Here is a 21,538-nt window from a genome sequence, read left to right as displayed (position 1 = left end):
TCCCTTCACTATTCTCGAAAGGCGTGGAAAAGTGGCATATCAACTGGAGCTTCCACCGAACCTTTCTCAGGTTCACGATGTGTTCCACGTGTCACAGCTCCGCCGTTGCTTTAAGGATCCAATCCGAGCAGTGGATCATGAAGTGCTCGAACTGCAACAGGACCTCTCCTATAAAGAGGATCCGGTCCGCATTCTCGACCAAGCTGAACACCGCACACGTTAGAAAGCGATCAAGTTCCTCAAGGTCGAGTGGTCGCATCACTCTGAAGATGAAGCCACTTGGGAACGCGAGGACCGCCTGTGTGATGAATACCCCGCACTGTTTCCTTCTACCTCCTAAATCTCGGGACGAGATTTCTTGTAGTGGAGCAGTTTTGTAACGCCCGGGTAATTAAGCTACAGTAATCCCATGCTAATGGCGCCACGTGACCACGGTTACTGTTGTTAACCTTGCGATGATTCGAAACTGTTTCAAAATTCAAATTTGAATTAATGTCAACAATATAAGTTTTCCAAACATTAAAATAAAAATGTTCGGTTTGTACTAAATATTACATAGATAAATATGGTGTAGTAAAGACATTTTTATAAAATGTCTAAATAGTTTAAAATGATTTAAAACTTAAAAGTAAATAAATAAAAATAAAAGAAAATACAAAAGAGAAAAACAAAACTAACAAAAAAACAAAGAGGAAGCACCCCCCCCCCATTAGGCTCCGGCCCAGCTGGCCTGCCCAACTAGGCCAAGGCCCACCCCCACTCCATAACCCCCCAATCCTCCCGTACCCCGAGCCCCACCGACACTCCCCCTCTCCCCCGATTGGATCAGGATTGAGGGAGGAGATCGCCGACGCCGCCACCCGGATCGTCCATCGCCTCCTGGACCCTGATACGTCTCCAACATATCTATAATTTTTGATTGCTCCATGCTATATTATCTACTGTTTTAGACATTATTGGGCTTTATTTTCCACTTTCATATTATTTTTGGGACTAACCAATTAACCGGAGGCCCAGCCCAGAATTGTTGTTTTTTGCCTGTTTTAGGGTTTCGAAGAAAAGGAATATCAAATGGAATCCAAACGGAATGAAACCTTCGGAAACGTGATTTTCTCATCAGATAAGATCCAAGAGACTTGGACCCTTCATCAAGAAAGCCACGAGGTGCTCACGAGGGTAGGCCCCCCCTAGGGCGCTCCCCCTGCCTTGTGGGCCCCTCGAAGCTCCACCGACGTAGTTCTTCCTCCTATATATATCCACTTACCCCCAAACGATCGGGGACGGAGCCAAAAACATAATTCCACCACCGCAACTTTCTGTATCCACGAGATCCCATCTTGGGGCCTGTTCCGGAGCTCCGCCGGAGGGGGCATCGATCACGGAGGGCTTCTACATCATCATCCAAGCCCCTCCGATGAAGTGTGAGTAGTTTACTTCAGACCTACGGGTCCATAGCTAGTAGCTAGATGGCTTCTTCTCTCTTTTTGGATCTCAATACAATGTTCTCCCCCTCTCTCATGGAGATCTATTCCATGTAATCTTCTTTTTGCGGTGTGTTTGTTGAGACCGATGAATTGTGGGTTTATGATCAAGTTTATCTATGAATAATATTTGAATCTTCTCTGAATTATTTTATGTATGATTGGTTATCTTTGCAAGTTTCTTCGAATTATCAGTTTGGTTTGGCCTACTAGATTGGTTGTTCTTGGCATGGGAGAAGTGCTTAGCTTTGGGTTCAATCTTGCGGTGTCCTTTCCCAGTGACAGAAGGGGCAACAAGGCACGTATTGTACTGTTGCCATCGAGGATAACAAGATGGGTTTTTTATCATATTGCATGAAATTATCCCTCTACATCATGTCATCTTGCTTAAGGCATTACTAAGTTTTTAACTTAATACTCTAGATGCATGCTGGATAGCGGTCGATGAGTGGAGTAATAGTAGTAGATTCAGAATAGTTTCGGTCTACTTGTCTCAGACGTGATGCCTATATACATGATCATACCTAGATATTCTCATAACTATGCTCAATTCTATCAATTGCTCGACAGTAATTTGTTCACCCACCGTAGAATACTTATGCTCTTGAGAGAAGCCACTAGTGAAACCTATGGCCCCCGGGTCTCTTTCTCATCATATCAATCTCCATCACTTTATTATTGCTTTGCTTTTACTTTATTACTTTGCATCTCTATATCAAAAATACCAAAAATATTATTTATCATCTCTATCAGATCTCACTTTCGTAAGTGACCGTGAAGGGATTGACAACCCCTAAGCGCGTTGGTTGCGTTGAGCTATTGTTTTTGTGTAGGTACGAGGGACTCGAGCGTCGCCTCCTACTGGATTGATACCTTGGTTCTCAAAAACCGAGGGAAATACTTACGCTACTTTGCTGCATCATCCCTTCCTCTTCGGGGAAATCCAACGCAGTGCTCAAGAGGTAGCAAGAAGAATTTCTGGCACCGTTGCCGGGGAGTCTGTGCAAAAGTCAATATACCAAGTACCCATCACAATCCCTATCTCCCGCATTACATTATTTGCCATTTGCCTCTCATTTTCCTCTCCCCCCAATTCACCCTTGTCGTTTTATTCGCCCTCTCTCTCTATCCTCCCTCTCTTTCTCCGTTTGCCTCTTTTGCCCGTTTGCTTTTTGTTTGCTCGTGTGTTAGTTTGCTTGATTGTCGCAATGGCTCAAGATAATACTAAATTGTGTGACTTCACCAATACCAATAATAATGATTTCCTTAGCACTTCGATTGCTCCTCTTACCGATGCTAAATCTTGTGAAATTAATACTTCTTTGTTGAATCTTGTCATGAAAGATCCATTCTCCGGCCTTCCTAGTGAAGATGCCGCTACCCATCTTAATAGCTTCGTTGATTTGTGTGACATGCAAAAGAAGAAAGATGCTGATAATGATATTGTTAAATTGAATCTATTTCCTTTTTCTCTTAGAGATCGTGCTAAATCTTGGTTTTCGTCTTTGCCTAAAAATAGTATTGATTCATGGAACAAGTGTAAAGATGCTTTTATCTCTAAGTATTTTCCTCCCGCTAAGATCATCTCTCTTAGAAACGATATTATGAATTTTAGACAACTTGATCATGAACATGTTGCACAAGCTTGGGAGAGAATGAAATTAATGATACGTAATTGCCCTACTCATGGTTTAAATTTGTGGATGATTGTTCAGAATTTTTATGCTGGATTGAATTTTGTTTCTAGAAATCTTTTAGATTCGGGCGCGGGAGGCACTTTTATGGAAATCACTTTAGGAGAAGCTACTAAACTCCTAGATAATATTATGGTTAATTATTCTCAATGGCATACTGAAAGATCTACTAAAAAGGTGCATGCAATAGAAGAAATTAATGTTTTGAGTGGAAAGATGGATGAACTTATGAAATTATTTGCTAATAAGAGTGTTTCTTCTGATCCTAATGATGTGCCCTTGTCTACTTTGATTGAGAATAATAATGAATCTATGGATGTGAATTTTGTTGGTAGGAACCACTACAAAAAAATACACTTCCGTGATGATACGTGTTTGTCACAGTAGGTCGCTTTTTTTGTCATGCATGTACATCCATGACAAATTTATGACAGAATCAAGATAGTCATACCTGTGCTGTCGTAGAAGTGTTCCATGACATTACCAAAATTATCATCACAGAAGTGTCCACTTCCATGACGATAAATCGCGCGTCACAAAAGTGCTTTCATCAAGGGTGACCGACACATGGCATCCACCGTAACGGAATGCCGTTAAGCTATCGGGTCGGGTTTTGGATCCGATAACCCATTAACAGCCCCGACCAATGGGGATTTTCCACGTGTAAAATCATCATTGGCTAGAGGAAACACGTGTTGGCTCATCGTCGGGACAGATGTCATCCACTCACTGGACAGAAGGCGCCTATGATACGTCGACACGTGGCACAGCCCAACAAGTTTAAATGGGTCGGCCCAACTAAAGGCCCATAAGATTTTGCGGACCATAATGGGCCGGCCCAGCTAAAGGCCCACGAGATTTTGCGGACCATAATGGGCTGGCCCAGCTAAAGGCCCACAAGATTTCACGGGCCATAATGGGTCGGCCCAGGTAAAGGCCCACAAGATTTTCGTGTGCCATAATAGGCCGGCCCAGGTAAAGGCCCACGGTGACTCTAGCCCATAATGAACAGTAATTTTCTTTATACCCGTTAAGGGCCCGTGATTTACATGGGCCATTTCTAGCCCGTGTTAGCTTTTGGCCTATTGACGGCCCATACGTTCTTGGGCTCCTTTTCGGCCCTCGATTACTTCCGGCCCATTACTGGCCTGTTCCCCTAATGGACCAAATTCGGCCCATGGCAAGAGTCAGCCCGTTAATGGCCTGTTCCACTAATGGGCCAAATTCGGCCCATGGCAAGAGTCGGCCCGTTACTGGCCTGTTACCCTAATGGGCCAAATTCGGCCCATGGAAAGAGTCAGACCGTTTCTGGCATGTTAACCCGTTGCGCCGTTTCCAGCCCGTCCTATATTTTGGCCCATTAACGACCCGTTATGCCTGTGACAGAATTAAGCCTTTGTTGTCCTATGGCCTGTTAACGGCCTGTTACCGTGATGGGCCGATACCAAATACGCCCGATTATGGCCCATGTAGACCCATTTATCTGACGGCCCGAGGCCCACCGATTACAGGCCCATTTATCGACGGCCCGTAGGAGACCCATGGATCCTACGGCCCGTATATGGCCCATGGTAGTTGCGGCCACTAGCAAACCAGGGAAAAAGAAGACTAAGAAATAAATAAGGCCGAAACTAACGCTAGGCTATTAAGGCGATTGCACAGATTACATACACTCGGCATCAAAGATCGCCACCAGTGCAAATATAGGGAACACCCTACACTATACAAAAATGGCTTGCTGTTTTCTTCAGGCGGTGGCTGCACGTTAAGAATAAATTTTGTATCACACCAAAACAAATTACAACTATATAACAAAAGGAAGGTTGGCATAAAACTTAATAGTCTAGCAGATAAATGCACCACCAGAAGTTCAGAAGCTCAGTTCATTTGACCTGACTGTTACGTTTTCATGTTGTATTGTCCGATGGAGCACCATAACCATCGCCTTCATTTCCCCTAGGCTCCTGAACAACATAGCAAATGTCTGATAGTCTGGTTTCAAAACCATGCATATCTTGACGACATTGAGCAATGTTTCTCCTTGTTTCACAAAGGGTCTCTGTTAGGGAATGGACTTGTGTCTAGAGCGCAGATACAACATTGCTTTGAGCTTGCATATCTTGATCATGAGGCAGTTTGGACGATATTGCCTTAACAACCAACCCAGTATTACGCAGGAACGTGCTTTTGGCACTGTTAGTGGACAGGTACTGACCCACTGCAGCAAGAGCTGACATTGCGGTTATAGTTGCCTCGCCACCTTTAGAAGGTGGCGGTTCCACCATTTTTTCCATAGCTCACTGAAAAGTTGAGGTTTTACATTAGTAGTACCAGAACAGAAGATATTAAGGAGGCAGCAAAACCAAACAAAATAGCTTTGGTCTATATACAGAACTTATTCTGGTGAACCCATGTAAAATATTAGTTGTATTTTATTGCAAAGTACATAATAAAACCAGGTTCCAAACATATGACCATGTACCGTCGCTAATGTATTGTCTATTTCTTCACATTGTATTGAGGGCTAAGGATAAAGAGACGAAGTTTATAATACAGTAACCATAGTATGACGTCATTCATATCACAAAACAACTGAGAACAGACAAATAGGCAATTGTAACATTGTGTGGGCAAGTCCAGCACGGAACTAGATTACGGGTCAAGATCAAAGGAACATCACTCCTCTCTTTTAAAACTTGTAAGGTGCAATGATACGCTAAGACAATTGTGTATAAAATTGAAAAGAGTAATAGACATTGGCTGCAAACCATGCAGTTCAAGGCACAAGTGAGAGTAAGTAGTAGTTAAAAGGAATGAGAATTAAGGACTTACAACAGCAGCTTTGACTGGTGTAGTCATGCCCTTCTTCTTGCTAGTGTGACAGTCCTTGAAGATTTCCACAGCATTTGGTTCAGGTACTTTTTTGGTCCTTGCGGGCTTTCCTCTGCATTTGGAACAAGTCAATATAGATCTGATAATATGGTACAACGAAAAGAGTGAAACAACAGCTAATTACAAGAGCCTCGCAGTGTGCAATATAGCTACGAGATCCTGTCGTCTGTTGGAATTTCACTTTCGTACGGTTGGCCTTGTTCTTTGAGCAGTTCACATACAAGAAGATAGATTTGTGTGGCACATGGGTAAATAGGACTTCAACATGTGATCTGATGACATATATATAATGTACCTGATACTTCGGATTGGACCAGTGTTTAACGAGGCCTCTCCAGTCTTCATCAGATATATTTTCCACTGGAGATGTTTGGGCAAGTTCACTGTTAGCCTTGCCTTCAAAGTGAGTTTTCCTCAAGTTATATCGATACTGTCGCAGAGCAGACTTGAAAACATGGGTGCAAGCTTGTCTGGTTGCATCATCTTGGCTATCCAACTTGAACCTCATGTGTTGAAAATTATGGGAGTCTCATTATCAGCAACCTAGAAAGTATTGGACAGAGCAAGACGATATTACTAGTTTCCATACATAACCATACTTACAGATAAATGGTCGAGGAAGATGTTGAATTGGGTTTCGTCTTTGTCATTCCTGTACTGAATCCATGTTGGGAGGATACGTACATGACACCTAACAGCAACCGCTGCCTGTGATACTAACTTGGCTGACTCTGTAGCATCACGTGGCCTTTTTAAACCTGCCTCAAAACGGATCTCCATTCTTCCTCCTCTAGATTTAGTTAACCTATCGAGCATTATCCCTCATGTTTGTTTCCTCTTGCGCCTAGGTGCTAGTCCAACAACAAACATAGGAAGTGTTAGTGTACATCAAACTGTGAGACTACATATAAAGAAGCATGCAACTGTAACTTGACTCCAGCAACTACCTTCTTGTTGTTGAAGCTCACAAGGTTCATCTGATATTGCCAACTCGTCTTGTGTCAAGAGTGCTTGGGAAGTAGTGTCAGGTGGCAAGGGAGCTTGGGAACGTGCTGCTAGCTCAGTTGACGCACGAGTACGTCGTGCAGCTGGTAGTACTGTGGTAGGTGTTGCAAGAACTAGGGCTATCTCTGCTTGTTTGGTGGCAGCTATTTGTTTCTGTTTGTCTTTTTTTGCAACTCGTGTAGCATGGGATGCCGTGTTTGTAGAATTTTCTGCTGGACTTTGACCTTCTATTGCACCATCAGTACCAGCAGAATCTGCAGGATTCATCCACTTCTCATTCCCTGCCATTCTGTGTTTCTTCCTCTTTCTATGTGCCATGTTAAGTCAAGCCGACAAGAAAAATGAATAACAATTTAGTTCTTCAGAAAAAATTGATGCGTGATGCAGACGAACTGAACTTTGATGTTAGACAACCACATGATAGGAGGATGTAATATGTATGAAAAACAGGACGGAAGAGATAACCAGAACTATGATGTGTAAACTAAGAAGAAGACATTTCACCAAATTAGAAGCAATGCAATGGAAGGTAGACACCATATGAAAGATGCTACAAATATTGCTCTGCCAAGTTAACAGTGTCTCATCATAAATGGCGTTTAAACAAATGTGAAGCAGTACAAGAAATAAATCATATGCAAGATGCAAACAACATCACACTACCATGTTAGAGGTCTCTCGTCATTAGTGCCATTGCATATTCACATCATTGCATATTCAGAACTTATGATGTGTAAACTAAGGAGAAGGCATTTCAACAAATTAGAAGCAATGAAAGCTAGACACCATATGAAAGATGCAATGAATATCACTCTACCAAGTTAAAACTATCTCGTCATAAGTGCCATTTCAACAAATTAGTAATACAAACTAGAAAAGAATGTGAGATGTAACATATATCACACTCCGAAGTCAAACGTGTCTTATGATAAGTGATTGTTGCAGGTTACACAATAGTAGTAATTTGATGTAAGAACATGGTGTGATAGACAGATATTGTATGTTCTAGAAACAGGAACACGTGTCTTATTCAAGTATAATGTGTAAAGTAAGCAGATGAAATTCAACAAAATTAGAAGCAATACAAGCTAGACATCACACATAACATGCAACCACATATAACAGTGCCAAGTTAGAGGGAGCACCGGTGATGCTGCACTAGGGGAGACGTGCTCATCATAAACATAGCTTTGTTGAGTGTCTATGCATGTGTTGTCTTGGAAATCATGTTGGGGGTGTGGAGGAGTAGAAACTGTAGAGGCCCTCCATTTGGAAGGAGCACCTTTATCCGCTGCCTTGCTAACTTCCTTCCGCTTTATTGATTTTGAATTATCAAGTAAAACCGACAAGAAAAGGCAATAAAATTCTCTCTTCAAAACTCATTCATGCATGATACTGACAATCACTACTTTGATGTAAGGCAAACACATGATACCAGGATGGAATATGTACGAAAAACAGGATGGCATGGCATGTTCACAACTGTTTGTGTAAACTAAGCAGAAACCATTCCAGCAAATAAGAAGCAATGCAAGCTAGACACCACATGAAAGATGCAACCAATATGACTCTGGCAAGTTAAAAGCATCCCATCATAAATGGAATTTCAACAAATTAGAAGCAGCGAATGCTATAAATCATATGAAAGATGCAACTAATATCGCACTGCATATACTAAAGGTGTCTCGTCATGTTGAATGATGCGGGATACAAAAAACAATAGTTTTATGTAAGGACATGCTTAATAGACAGATGTACTATGTACTAAATACAGGAAGGCATGTCACATTAACAGGTATAATGTATAAGCTAAGCAGGCTAGCACATGCAGTTTAACTAGATTGGAAGAATTACAATCTAGACACCATATGCAACATGCAACCACATATCACGCTGCCAAGTTAGAGCAAGCACCTGCGATGCTAGTGTAGGGGAAATTTTGTAATCAATGACAGAGCTACGTTCACTATCTTCATCTAGCATTTCTGTTTCTTGAGAATCATGTCGAGAGGCTAACGTTGCATTCTTTAAATGAGGAGTAGTCCCCTTGCCTGCATGCCTCGTCATAAGTGATTGATGAGGGATACACAAGAACATTAGTTTGATGTAAGAACATGGTTAATACACAGATGTACTAGTATGTACCAAAAACAGAAAGGCATGTCATATTCAAAGGTATAATGTGTAAGCTAAGCAGATGCAATTTAACCAAATTGGAAGCAATACAAGCTAGACATCCAGCTGGAGTGGTGAGCATGATCATCTAGGACCTGAGAGCCTGGTGGGAGGCGGGCTGCTTTGCCACCATCGCAGCTTTTTAGTTGGCTTCCAGGTGATGCCTATCTTTGCTGGGCTTGTCACTGGCTCGGCCAGTGCCCTGACTAGCTATTTGTCTTCTGGTGCTCACGGGATGGTGGTTCATGTAAAAAAATATTTCCTTATCTTACCGACTTCGGCCTTTCGAATACAAGCTAGACACCATATGGAACATGCAACCACATATGACACCGTGAAGTTAAAGCAAGCACCTGGGATGGTGGTTCATTGCGAGCGAGGTCATCAACTCCAGAGCTACGTTTACCGTCTCCATCTGCTGACACTGCACCCATTATAGCGCTGAAACGTGTCTTGCCTACCGGCACACCAAAATGGAGTGACTTCTCTCTTTTCTTTTTGGCTTCTCTCATGGCAGCAGAGTCTGAAATACCCTTGCATAAAAACACAACAGTGAGAGTAAGGGTGAAGTGTGTGCAGAACTAGTGCACTGTAAAAGTAGTAGATAGCAGGTGGCTGAAAAATAAATGACAGGAGATATATGATAGCTCTACAACATTGCATGGCAAACAAAATTAGATTCTACTATGTATGATTTTGTAATATATGAGCACAGGAAATGTAGGTACTCCTCCAGCACACCACCACATGTGGTCATATCTAAGATAACAGTCGACTGAAAATAAATAGGTCAGTCGATTTTTTTAATGAACCGTCCGATCTATAAGGAACGGGCAGATGGCCTTCGTCTACCTCCCGCCAGTCACTGCTGACGATCTTTCTCGAACCGCCAGCGACCACCGGCCCAGACCCCTGCCTCCGCCGCCCCGCCCTCCCATCGACCTCACACAACCGTCGTGCTTGGCAACGCCCCCAGGCCATCCCTTTAATCCCGGCCGACCTCCAGATCGGGCGCCAGTAGCTCTAGGCCGCACACGCCCCTAAGATAAACACCAAGGTGCTGCTTCCCCGGCGTAATAGGCGTACTAGCGCCTGTTATGCCGGGGAATGCTTCCGTTAATTGGGAATCAAGTGGCCAGAAATTGAAATTCAGGGGGGCGATGGACCTCTAGCTAAGGTGAAATAGTATATGAGGAGAAACCTTGTGCATCGCGAGTTACTAGGAACATCTAGTATCAAGAAGAAGCAGTCAACTAATGTCTTCTGTGGGATGAATACCGTGCAAGCAGAGACGTAAGATTTGCACGAATAAGGGAAGAGGAGTACCTTTTTCGGTTGTCGGTGTGGTCACCTCCACAAGTCGCGTCGATTTTCTTCTTTTTATCGGGGAAACCGATGTTCTGGAGGGTGCATGTCACACCCTAGCTAGTTCATGCATTAGAGTGTTGCATCATGTTTATTCTTTCATCAGAAACCTGAAATGGGGATGACAGAACCCCCAGTCCCCTCTGAAACCAATTAGGGTTTACTAAAAAACTTTTTCAATGAACCTGAAATGCCCTTCTAAAATGCCCATCATTTTTGTCTTGGTTCAGAACCTCTGCCAAAAGTGATGCACATTTTCCTAGGCCATCTTAGGGTTTTTGAATTAAATCATAAATATTTGAATTTGGGCATTTAAAATTATATAAAATATTTAAATGCTCAAATATCTCCAAACTAAAATGTTTCATGTTGGAAATAATCCAACTATGGACCAGGAGTAGTTTGGTGATTTTAGGAGTGGCCTAAGTATTTTATTTAATTCAACAAAGTTGCAGAAGTATTAAAAAAACAGAAAACAGAAAGAAATGGAAAAAACTTACCTGACGCCTGCTCCCGGCCCACCTGCCGGCCCAGCCCAGCGCCGCTCCAGCGAGCTGCTTGCCGGCCAGGCAGGCAGGAAGGTGCCCGACGGCGACCGCAGCGCGCGCCACGCACCTGCTCGCCGCCTCGCCGCTCCCCTCGCCCGGTGACGTCATGGATCGGCCTCCCTCGCTCCCCCGAACCCCCCAGACACCCCCTCTCCTCTCCAGCTCCTCCCCCTCGCGCTCCCCCACCATGACCAACGCCACCATCGCCGTGCCTTCGTCGTAGCCGTGCTCCCCGCCGCTCGTGCGTCCTCTCATCGTGTCCAGGAGCTCCGCCGCTGTCCACTCCATCGAGCAAGACGAGCCCCGAGCGCTCGCAACGCCCGAGTCCACCGCAACGACCTCGCCCGAACCGCCGTCGCCGGAGATCCCCTTCAACGCCGTCGTCGCTCCGGTCCATCTCCGGCCACACCAAGGGCTTCGTCGCACTCACTGTGAGCTTAGCCATCTTCCCCCCCTCCTTTTCTTGCTCCCGAGCTGTGTAGCGACCTCCCGGAGCTCAACCGCACCCACCACCATGGAGCTCGTCGCCGACGTGCTCCCGGTCACCCTCCGACCACTCCACGGTGTCCATCATGCTCACCGTGTCACTTAGCACCTAGCTAGCTACTCCCCGCGCCTCACCGACCCCTCTAGCGTCAAGTTCGTCTTCGGCCGAACCCCGGTGGCCGCCAAAGTCGTCGCCGGCGCCAACTCCAGCCACCCCGACCCCAACGGACTCCACCAAGAGCTGCGGCTCGTCCTCAGCTCCACTCCGGTGGTCTCCGCGACCCATTTGGTGGCCGGAACAGCCAAAACCACTTCCGCCGCCGCGTCGGGCTCGCCGGCGGCTTAACGCCGGTGCAGCCGACCTGGGTTTGACCACGGGTGGGCCCTGGTTGACTCCCCTGAGTCAATGACAGGTGGGGCCCAGCCCTGTTAATTAAACAGGTTTAGTTTTATTTAAACTTTAATTAAATTAATCACCCTGACACGCGGGACCCACTGTCAGGTTTGACCCGGACGTGTTCCGTTGACCTGCTGACGTCACACTGACGTCAGGCTGACGCAATAATTGATTTTCTGGAATTAATCTAATATAGGAAATTCCAGAATATAGTTTAAACTTTAAAAATTCATAACTTTTATTCTGTAACTCCAAATCAGACAAATTATATATGAAAAATGATCAGAAAAATCCAATCTATCCATCTGTACTATTTTCATTCATGATTAAACAAGTTAACCTGATGTTTAATGCAGAACAAGGAAAAACACTTTAAAAGGCCATGTTTGAGTTTGAAATTTGAATCTTTGATTCAAATTGGTTCAAACCCTTCTGGTCTTAGTTGCATTAGCCCAACACACTCATATTGCTATGTTTCATGCATGCATCATATTGTTGCACGTTGTTTGGTGATGGTTGTGTATCGGTGTTCTTTGCGGCAGGTTCTGCCTCCGAGGAGTACCGTGATTACCCTAACGAAGAACCGTATCAGTGCATCGAACCATCAGGCAAGCAACCAACCATTTGATCATATCGATACAATCCCATGTTCTCGCTCCTGCTCTCTTTTACTGCATTAAGACAACGCGTTTCAAACTGCTGTGTGCTACGGTAGTTGAACCCATTTCCTCTGCATGACCTGTCATTGCCACAGTAACTAGATGAAACCCACTAGCATGTAAAGGAGTTGATTGAGCCATATGTATGTGTTGTTCCTACCTTGCTATGCCTGCTATGCTTAGAGTCGTGTCAGGTCTGGTTCATCTGGGTGATGGGCTAGAGTGAAATGATTATGTCGGTAATGAGAGTGGTGTGGTGAACACGATTTGGTAAAGGTATCGATGAGAGGCCATGTAGGAGTACATGGTGGGTTGTTTCATTGAAGCCGACATTAAGCACTGAGATCTGTATGTGTGATTTAAGATACAGCTACTACCATGCATTGGGCCCTGAAATATGACCCCACTCGACTTCTTATTCACCCTAGCTCTCTGTCCAGGAGTTGCAAGTAGTTTCTGGTGTTTGTAGCCTACTGGAGGCCGTGGACAGCGCTGACCATAGGGGTGGGCTGTGATGCGGTAGGTACGTGGCCGGGTGTACCGAATACCCGTTAGGTATCTCGGGAACCCTGTTCACATCGTTCGGGGCCGTATGGGAAACCTCGGCCGGACTCCCTGCGGATGGAACCTGGATAGGCGATAAACCTGGACTAGAGGCTTAGGTGTTTAGGTAGGTCGTGGTCTACACCCACGTCGGCTTTCGCTTGAAGTCTGCCGAGCACATGTCGTGTGCAGACGCTAAGTGGTGGAAACATGTATGAAGAAGTACACCCCTGCAGGGTTATCATGATCTATTCGAATAGCCGCGTCCGCGGTAAAGGACTACTTGGTTGCCTATACAGTTCATAGACAAGTAAATGGAAACTACTGAAAGCCTCAAGATAAGTGTGAGTGCCGAGGATGGCTCTTCCGTAGGAAGACGGAGGTGGATCCTCGGTAGTGTATTGAAGTGGTGAGTGGTGGACTCGTGTATGCAAAACCATTTCAAGTTGGAGTCTCGTAGGTTAGCCTAGCCAAGAGTCAAAGCTGGCTTGCTGCAATAACTCCACCAACCCTTCTTGATAATATGCATGTATGTAGGATCTGATGTAAGTCTTGCTGAGTACCTTTGTACTCATGTTGCTATAATTTACATTTTTACAGAAGACGCTGCAACCCCTTCTGATGGGTTCTACGTAGACGTTGACATCAATGAGTAGGCTAAGGCCCAGGTGGTGATCCTGAGCTTGTGAAGGACCACGTAGTATAGCTAGGCTTTCCAAGCCTCTTTTATTTCTCCAAGTTGTCTGTACTCAGACAAGTTACTTCCGCTGCTGGTTTGTATGACTGTATGACTTGAATGCTGGGTCGTGTGACCCGTACCTTTGTGTATGTTATGTATGGCTCTCTGAGCCTTAAATAAAGTACTTGTGTCGTAGAGTCATGTTGTGATGCCTTGTTGTATTTGCACATATCGAGCATATTGTGTGTATGATTGAAATGCTTGGTATGTGTGGGATCTGACTATCTAGTTGTTTATCCTTAGTAGCCTCTCTTACCGGGAAATGTCTCCTAGTGTTACCACTGAGCCATGGTAGCTTGCTACTGCTCTGGAACATTTAGGCTGGCCGGCATGTGTCCTTCTTCGTTCCTGTGTCTGTCCCTTCGGGGAAATGTCACGCATTGAGTACCGGAGTCCTGTTAGCCCGCTACAGCCCGGTTTACCGGAGTCCTGATAGCCCAGTGCTACAGCCCGGACCCACTTGCTGATGACCGACACGTTCGTTGCTGGTTCATGGATGCCTGTCCCTGTAAGCCTGTGCCACTTTGGGTTTACGACTAGTCATGTCAGCCCGGGCTCTTTATCATATGGATGCTAGCGACACTATCATATACGTGAGCTAAAAGGCGCAAACGGTCCCGGGCAAAGGTAAGGCGACACCCGTGGGGATACCGTGCGTGAGGCCGCAAAGTGATATGAGGTGTTACAAGCTAGATCGATGTGACATCGAGTCGGGGTCCTGACAGCGTTGGTATCAGAGCCGGACTGCCTGTAGGTTCTCCAAGCCAAACTGGTCGATGTTGAGTCTAGAAATTCTTTAGTTATATGTAGGGGAATTGTTTGTGGGTGGAACGTAAGGCTCTTTTTACTCCTTTATCTTATGACATTCTGATCTGAGTCAGTCTATTCTTCCATCGGGGGTTAAGGAATTAGGATCTATTCTCTCTATCAGGATCACGTGTTACTAATCAGTAGTACCTTATAGGTTTGATGGATACAAGCCTAGTTCAATTCTACTACCACATTGTGTTGCTAGGATGGACTCGGAACTTTGATATGATGATGTTGAGTGTGTATGAAATCCTTTGTCAAATGTCTCAAAATCCTTCTTGAGCATTTACAGCTGTTATGCTGCCGAAATTTTGCTAGAAATTCTAATGCCTTTGCATTATGATTGTGTTTTCAGATGGCCACTCGCGACCTCAATCAAGTGGTTCGCCTGACTCGATGCCTAGATGTACCCGGCCATACTGCCATGTTGGTCAGGGTAATGACTGAGGCTGGATACCGTTGGTATCCTGAGTACACGGTCGAAGAGCAATTCCGAGACTTTAATCAAAGCCAGTATCTCTGCACTGTCGAGATATTTCCATCTTATCCTGGGTCCACCGAGCCCCTTCACTGCTCCTATGGACTCGGGGTTACTATTGAGATGGCTGTGCAGGACGCCGCCTACTCTATGATGACCATCATGCGAGTCAGGTCTGGCCTATTTCGGGACTCTGACTTCCGGTATATGCCAGGATCACTCCCGGGAGCACAAGGGTATCTCCAGGCTATCTATGCTGACCCCACTCAGGAGGATTCACGGACTCGCACTACTGCTGAGATGCTCAAGGATAAGGACCGTGAAAATCGGGCCTTGAGGTTAGAGCTCTTCAATACCCGTGCTGACCACTGGGCCACATTGACTCGGTTTGCACCGGCGGTGCAAGCTGGATATTCGGATATGCGCGATCTCTATCCTGTGAGATCTGCTCTGCCAGACGTGATGGGTTGGCGTGATGTAGGAGGCATCACCCCACCTCACGGTCCCCGCAGGCCACCGTCTGTTGGTCCAAGACCTCATCCTAGCCCCTATGGTCCACAAGCTCCGCGAGATCGTCTGATTCCGGATGATCATGTTGAGCTTCCAGGCTATGGAGGTGACTTCTACGAGGACTACTATGGATCGGTCTGAGTTAGTGGTAGTATCACTAGTTCGTGTTAGCTGTGTCGTCTATCGTCCTGCGTGACTCGTGGGATATGACCTGGTTTGTATCGCCTTCCGGAGGTGTAGAAAAATAATGTATAGGAGCTTGGAATGCCTCCGATGAGATGTAATCCTCTTCTCACCGTAATAGTACCTTGTTTGGTCTTGTACTAAACCCTGTATGGTGTGTATGACGATGGAATAAAGAAGCAGTTTCTGTATCTACCATGTCATACGGATGATCATCTTGCATTCCGAGTTATTCCTTACATTCTGTATCCTATGTCGGAATTTTATCATTCTGACTAAATCATTGTCTTGTTTACCTAGGATGGTCAACACGCGCACTAACCCTGCTCCTCAAGAGCAGGCCGAAGGCAGTGAAGTCAGGAATGCAAATCTGCCTCATCCTCCTTCCCTAGCCGAGGTTATGATGGAAGCCGAAAGAAACAAGCGGGAGACCAACCGTTTGTTGGAGCGTATTGAACAGAACACAGCACACCATCAGAGGACTAACGTGGTGTCACTCAGTGATTTCATCAAGTTACATCCACCCACGTTCCACCACTCCGTCGAGCCTCTCGACGCTGATGACTGGCTTCGCAGTATTTCTCACAAACTGCGTTCTGCGCTGGTAGCTGAGGCTGACAAGGTCACCTTTGCTGCATATCATCTTGAAGGCCCCGCCAGTCTATGGTGGGAGAATTATGGAGCTATGCGCCCAGCGGGCCATGTCACTACTTGGGCTGAATTCAGCGAGGCTTTCCGTGAACATCACATTTCGGAGGGTCTCATGGACCGTAAACGTGAGGAATTCTGCAGTTTCACTCAGGGCCGACTCTCTGTGGATGCTTACAGCAGGGAGTTCGGTAACCTCGCACGATATGCCACTGAGGAAGTTTCTACTGATGCCAAGAAGCAAGCAAGGTTCCGTAAGGGACTTAGTCCTGAGCTTCGCCGCGACCTCCGTCTGCATGAGTGCACATCTTTTCAGAAACTTGTTAACGAGGCCATCAGTGCCGAGACTGGTCAGACTGATTATAACGCAACACGCAAGCATGGCCGTGACATGGGTTCCTCATCCGGTGCTGGTCCTCAGAAGCGCCGCGTGTGGGTGCCCAACACCGCCCTGCCACCCAGGTTCACACCGAGACCATCCTTCCAGACGCCTCGCCCCGTTCAACAGTCTGCACCAGCCAAGCCCTATGGGGATCCAACCAACAGTGCTCCTCCACGCACCAGTTCCGTGACTTGTTTCAAGTGTGGGGAATCTGGCCACTATATGCGTGAGTGTCCCCAGACCAACCCCAACCAATCTGCTAAAGCTGTTGGCCGTGGCAAGCCGACAGGGAAAGTGTTCCACGCCAAGCCGGCCACCGCTACACATGGCCATGTCAACTGTATCTCTACCGAAGAAGCTCAAGAGGATCCTAACGTCGTTCTCGGTACGCTCCTTGTTAATTGCCACCCGGCATCTGTTCTTTTCGATACAGGAGCCTCTCATTCATTTATATCCGAGAACTATGCTCGTTTGCATAACACCGCATTCTGTGACATGCCATCCACTATGGAAATTTCTACTCCCGGTTCTAGATGGCAGACCTCCAAGGTAAGTTATGGAAATGAAATCCAAGTCGACAGACTTGTTTTCCTTGCATCTTTGATAGCTCTCAAATTTTCAGATATTAATATCATTTTGGGTATGGACTGGATGTCAGCTCATCATGCCAAAATTGATTGCTTCTCTAGGACTGTTCAACTCACTCATCCTTCGGGCAAGATAGTCAACCCGGTTAGCCGAGCGACAATTATATTCTCTTAACGCCAGCCCTTTGCCAGACCTTGAGGACGTTCCGGTAGTCCGTGACTTTCCGGATGTCTTCCCAGAGGAATTGCCAGGTGTTCCACCTGACAGGGATGTTGAGTTCGTAATAGACCTCATTCCAGGAACCGTCCCGATTGCTAGAAGACCCTATAAGATGGCACCACTAGAACTAGCCGAGCTTAAGAAACAACTCGATGAGTCCTTGAAAAAGGGTTTCATCCGACCTAGTTCATCTCCGTGGGCTTGTCCCGTCCTCTTCGTCAAGAAGAAGGATGGTACGGACCGGATGGTTGTAGATTACCGACCTGTCAATTTGGTCACAATCAAGAACAAATATCCGCTCCCTAGGATCAACGACCTGTATGATCAGCTCGCTGGATCCTCAGTCTTCTCCAAGATGGATTTGAGGTTGGGCTACCGTCAAATCAAAATCAGAAACGGGGACATTCCTAAAACGGCCTTTGTTACTCGTTATGGCCAATACGAGTACACTGTCATGTCCTTCGGTTTAACCAACGCTCCAGCCACCTTTTCTCGGTTAATGAACTCAATCTTCATGGAGTATTTGGATAAATTCGTCGTGGTTTATCTCGACGATATACTCATCTACTCCAAGAACGAGGAAGAACATGCCGAACATCTAAGGCTAGTGTTGAAGAAACTTCGAGAGCATCGCCTTTATGCCAAATTTTCTAAATGTGAATTCTGGTTGTCGGAAGTGACCTATCTGGGTCATGTAATATCTGGTAAAGGTATTGCTGTTAACCCTGAGCGAGTTCAAGCCGTCCTTAATTGGACTCCACCTGAATCGGTCAAGCAAGTTCAGAGTTTTCTAGGCTTAGCGAGCTATTGCCGTCGCTTTGTCGAAAACTTCTCCAAAGTTGCTAAACCTCTAACCGAACTCCTCAAGAAAGATAAGAAGTTCGAATGGACTCCACAATGTGAGCACAGCTTTCAGGAACTGAAAAGACGCCTGACTTCTGCTCCCGTACTGGTACCGCCAGACTTCTCTAAGGACTTTGTTATCTACTGCGACGCCTCGCGACAAGGATTAGGTTGCATTCTCATGCAAGATCGACATGTAATTGCTTACGCCTCACGGCAATTGCACCCACATGAGGAGAATTATCCTACTCATGATCTAGAGCTTGCAGCCGTAGTCTATGCACTTAAAACCTGGCGACATTACCTTCTTGGTAATCGCTGCGAAATATTCACTGATCACCAAAGTCTGAAGTACATCTTCACCCAACCGGATTTGAATCTCAGGCAAAGACGTTGGGTCGAGTTGATCATAGATTTCGACTTAGGAATAACTTACACCCCAGGGAAAGCCAACGTCATGGCTGATGCGCTAAGTCGTAAATCTTATTGTAACAACCTGATGTTACAACAAGGTCAACCGCTTCTCCATGAGGAATTTCGGAAGCTTAACCTTCACATTGCTCCTCAAGGATTTCTTTCCACCTTGGTAGCGAAACCTACTCTTACGGATCAAATCATCGCTGCCCAAAAGCGAGATAAGGGAATATCTAAAATCAAGGAGAACATTGCTAGCGGAGGTGCTAGTTGTTTCTCCACAAATGATCATGGTGTTGTGTACTTTGAGAACCATTTAGTGGTTCCCAAGAACCAGCATCTACGGCAGTTGATCCTAAAGGAGGCTCATGAATCTCCTCTCACCATTCATCCCGGTAGTACCAAGATGTATCAGGACCTACGCCAGAGGTTCTGGTGGACTAGGATGAAGAGAGAAATTGCTCAGTATATTGCTAGCTGCGACGTCTGCCGTCGTGTAAAAGCAGAGCATCAACGGCCTGCTGGCACCCTTCAACCCTTAGCCATTCCTGAATGGAAATGGGATAAAATTGGTATGGACTTCATTACCGGTTTTCCCAGGACCAAAAGAGGGAATAATGCTATCTTCGTCGTTGTTGATCGTCTTTCCAAAGTGGCCCATTTCTTACCTGTTCGCGAGAGTATAACCGCTAGTCAGCTGGCAGACTTATACATCTCCCGAATAGTGTCTCTCCATGGTGTTCCCTTGGAAATCAACTCAGATCGAGGAAGTCTTTTCACCTCTCGATTTTGGGAAAGTTTCCAAAACGCCATGGGAACCCGCCTTTCCTTTAGCACCGCTTTTCACCCTCAATCGAGTGGTCAAGTGGAACGCGTCAACCAGATCCTAGAAGACATGCTTCGAGCCTCTGTTATCTCATTCGGAATGGATTGGGAGAAGTGCCTTCCATTTGCCGAATTCGCTTACAACAACAGTTATCAATCTAGCTTGGGTAAAGCCCCTTTTAAAGTTCTCTATGGACGACGGTGTCGAACACCCCTTAACTGGTCAGAGACCGGGGAAAGACAATTCTTTGGCCCGGATATGATTCAGGAAGCAGAAGAGCAAGTTCGCATCGTTCGTGAAAAGTTGAAAACAGCCCAATCTCGTCAAAAGAGTCAATATGACCGAAAACATAAGGCTATGACTTTCGAAGTTGACGAGAAGGCTTACCTTCGGGTTACCCCTCTGAAGGGAACCCATCGTTTCGGTATCAAAGGCAAGTTGGCTCCTCGTTACATTGGACCTTTTCGCATTCTTGCTAAACGAGGAGAAGTTGCCTACCAGTTGGAACTACCTCCGCACCTCTCCAGAGTCCACGATGTCTTCCACGTTTCTCAACTCAGGCGTTGCTTCTCGGATCCTATCCGTGGAGTGGACCACGAAACGCTTGATCTCCAAGATAATCTTACATATCAAGAGTACCCCATTCGTATCCTCGATCAGGCCGAGCGTACCACTCGACGTCATAATATCAAGTTTCTCAAAGTACAATGGTCGCACCATTCTGAGGATGAAGCAACTTGGGAAAGGGAGGATCGTCTTCGACTTGAGTATCCTGCCTTCTTTCCGGAGGAACCCAAATCTCGGGACGAGATTCTTTTGAGTGGGGGTGAGTTGTCACACCCTAGCTAGTTCATGCATTAGAGTGTTGCATCATGTTTATTCTTTCATCAGAAACCTGAAATGGGGATGACAGAACCCCCAGTCCCCTCTGAAACCAATTAGGGTTTACTAAAAAACTTTTTCAATGAACCTGAAATGCCCTTCTAAAATGCCCATCATTTTTGTCTTGGTTCAGAACCTCTGCCAAAAGTGATGCACATTTTCCTAGGCCATCTTAGGGTTTTTGAATTAAATCATAAATATTTGAATTTGGGCATTTAAAATTATATAAAATATTTAAATGCTCAAATATCTCCAAACTAAAATGTTTCATGTTGGAAATAATCCAACTATGGACCAGGAGTAGTTTGGTGATTTTAGGAGTGGCCTAAGTATTTTATTTAATTCAACAAAGTTGCAGAAGTATTAAAAAACAGAAAACAGAAAGAAATGGAAAAAACTTACCTGACGCCTGCTCCCGGCCCACCTGCCGGCCCAGCCCAGCGCCGCTCCAGCGAGCTGCTTGCTGGCCAGGCAGGCAGGCAGGTGCCCGACGGCGACCGCAGCGCGCGCCACGCACCTGCTCACCGCCTCGCCGCTCCCCTCGCCCGGTGACGTCGTGGATCGGCCTCCCTCGCTCCCCCGAACCCCCCAGACACCCCCTCTCCTCTCCAGCTCCTCCCCCTCGCGCTCCCCCGCCATGACCGACGCCACCATCGCCGTGCCTTCGTCGTAGCCGTGCTCCCCGCCGCCCGTGCGTCCTCTCATCGTGTCCAGGAGCTCCGCCGCTGTCCACTCCATCGAGCAAGCCGAGCCCCGAGCGCTCGCAACGCC

Source organism: Triticum aestivum, chromosome 5A (assembly GCF_018294505.1).
Source record: "Triticum aestivum cultivar Chinese Spring chromosome 5A, IWGSC CS RefSeq v2.1, whole genome shotgun sequence".
NCBI lineage: Eukaryota > Viridiplantae > Streptophyta > Magnoliopsida > Poales > Poaceae > Triticum > Triticum aestivum.
Note: the sequence above shows the minus strand (reverse complement) of the source record.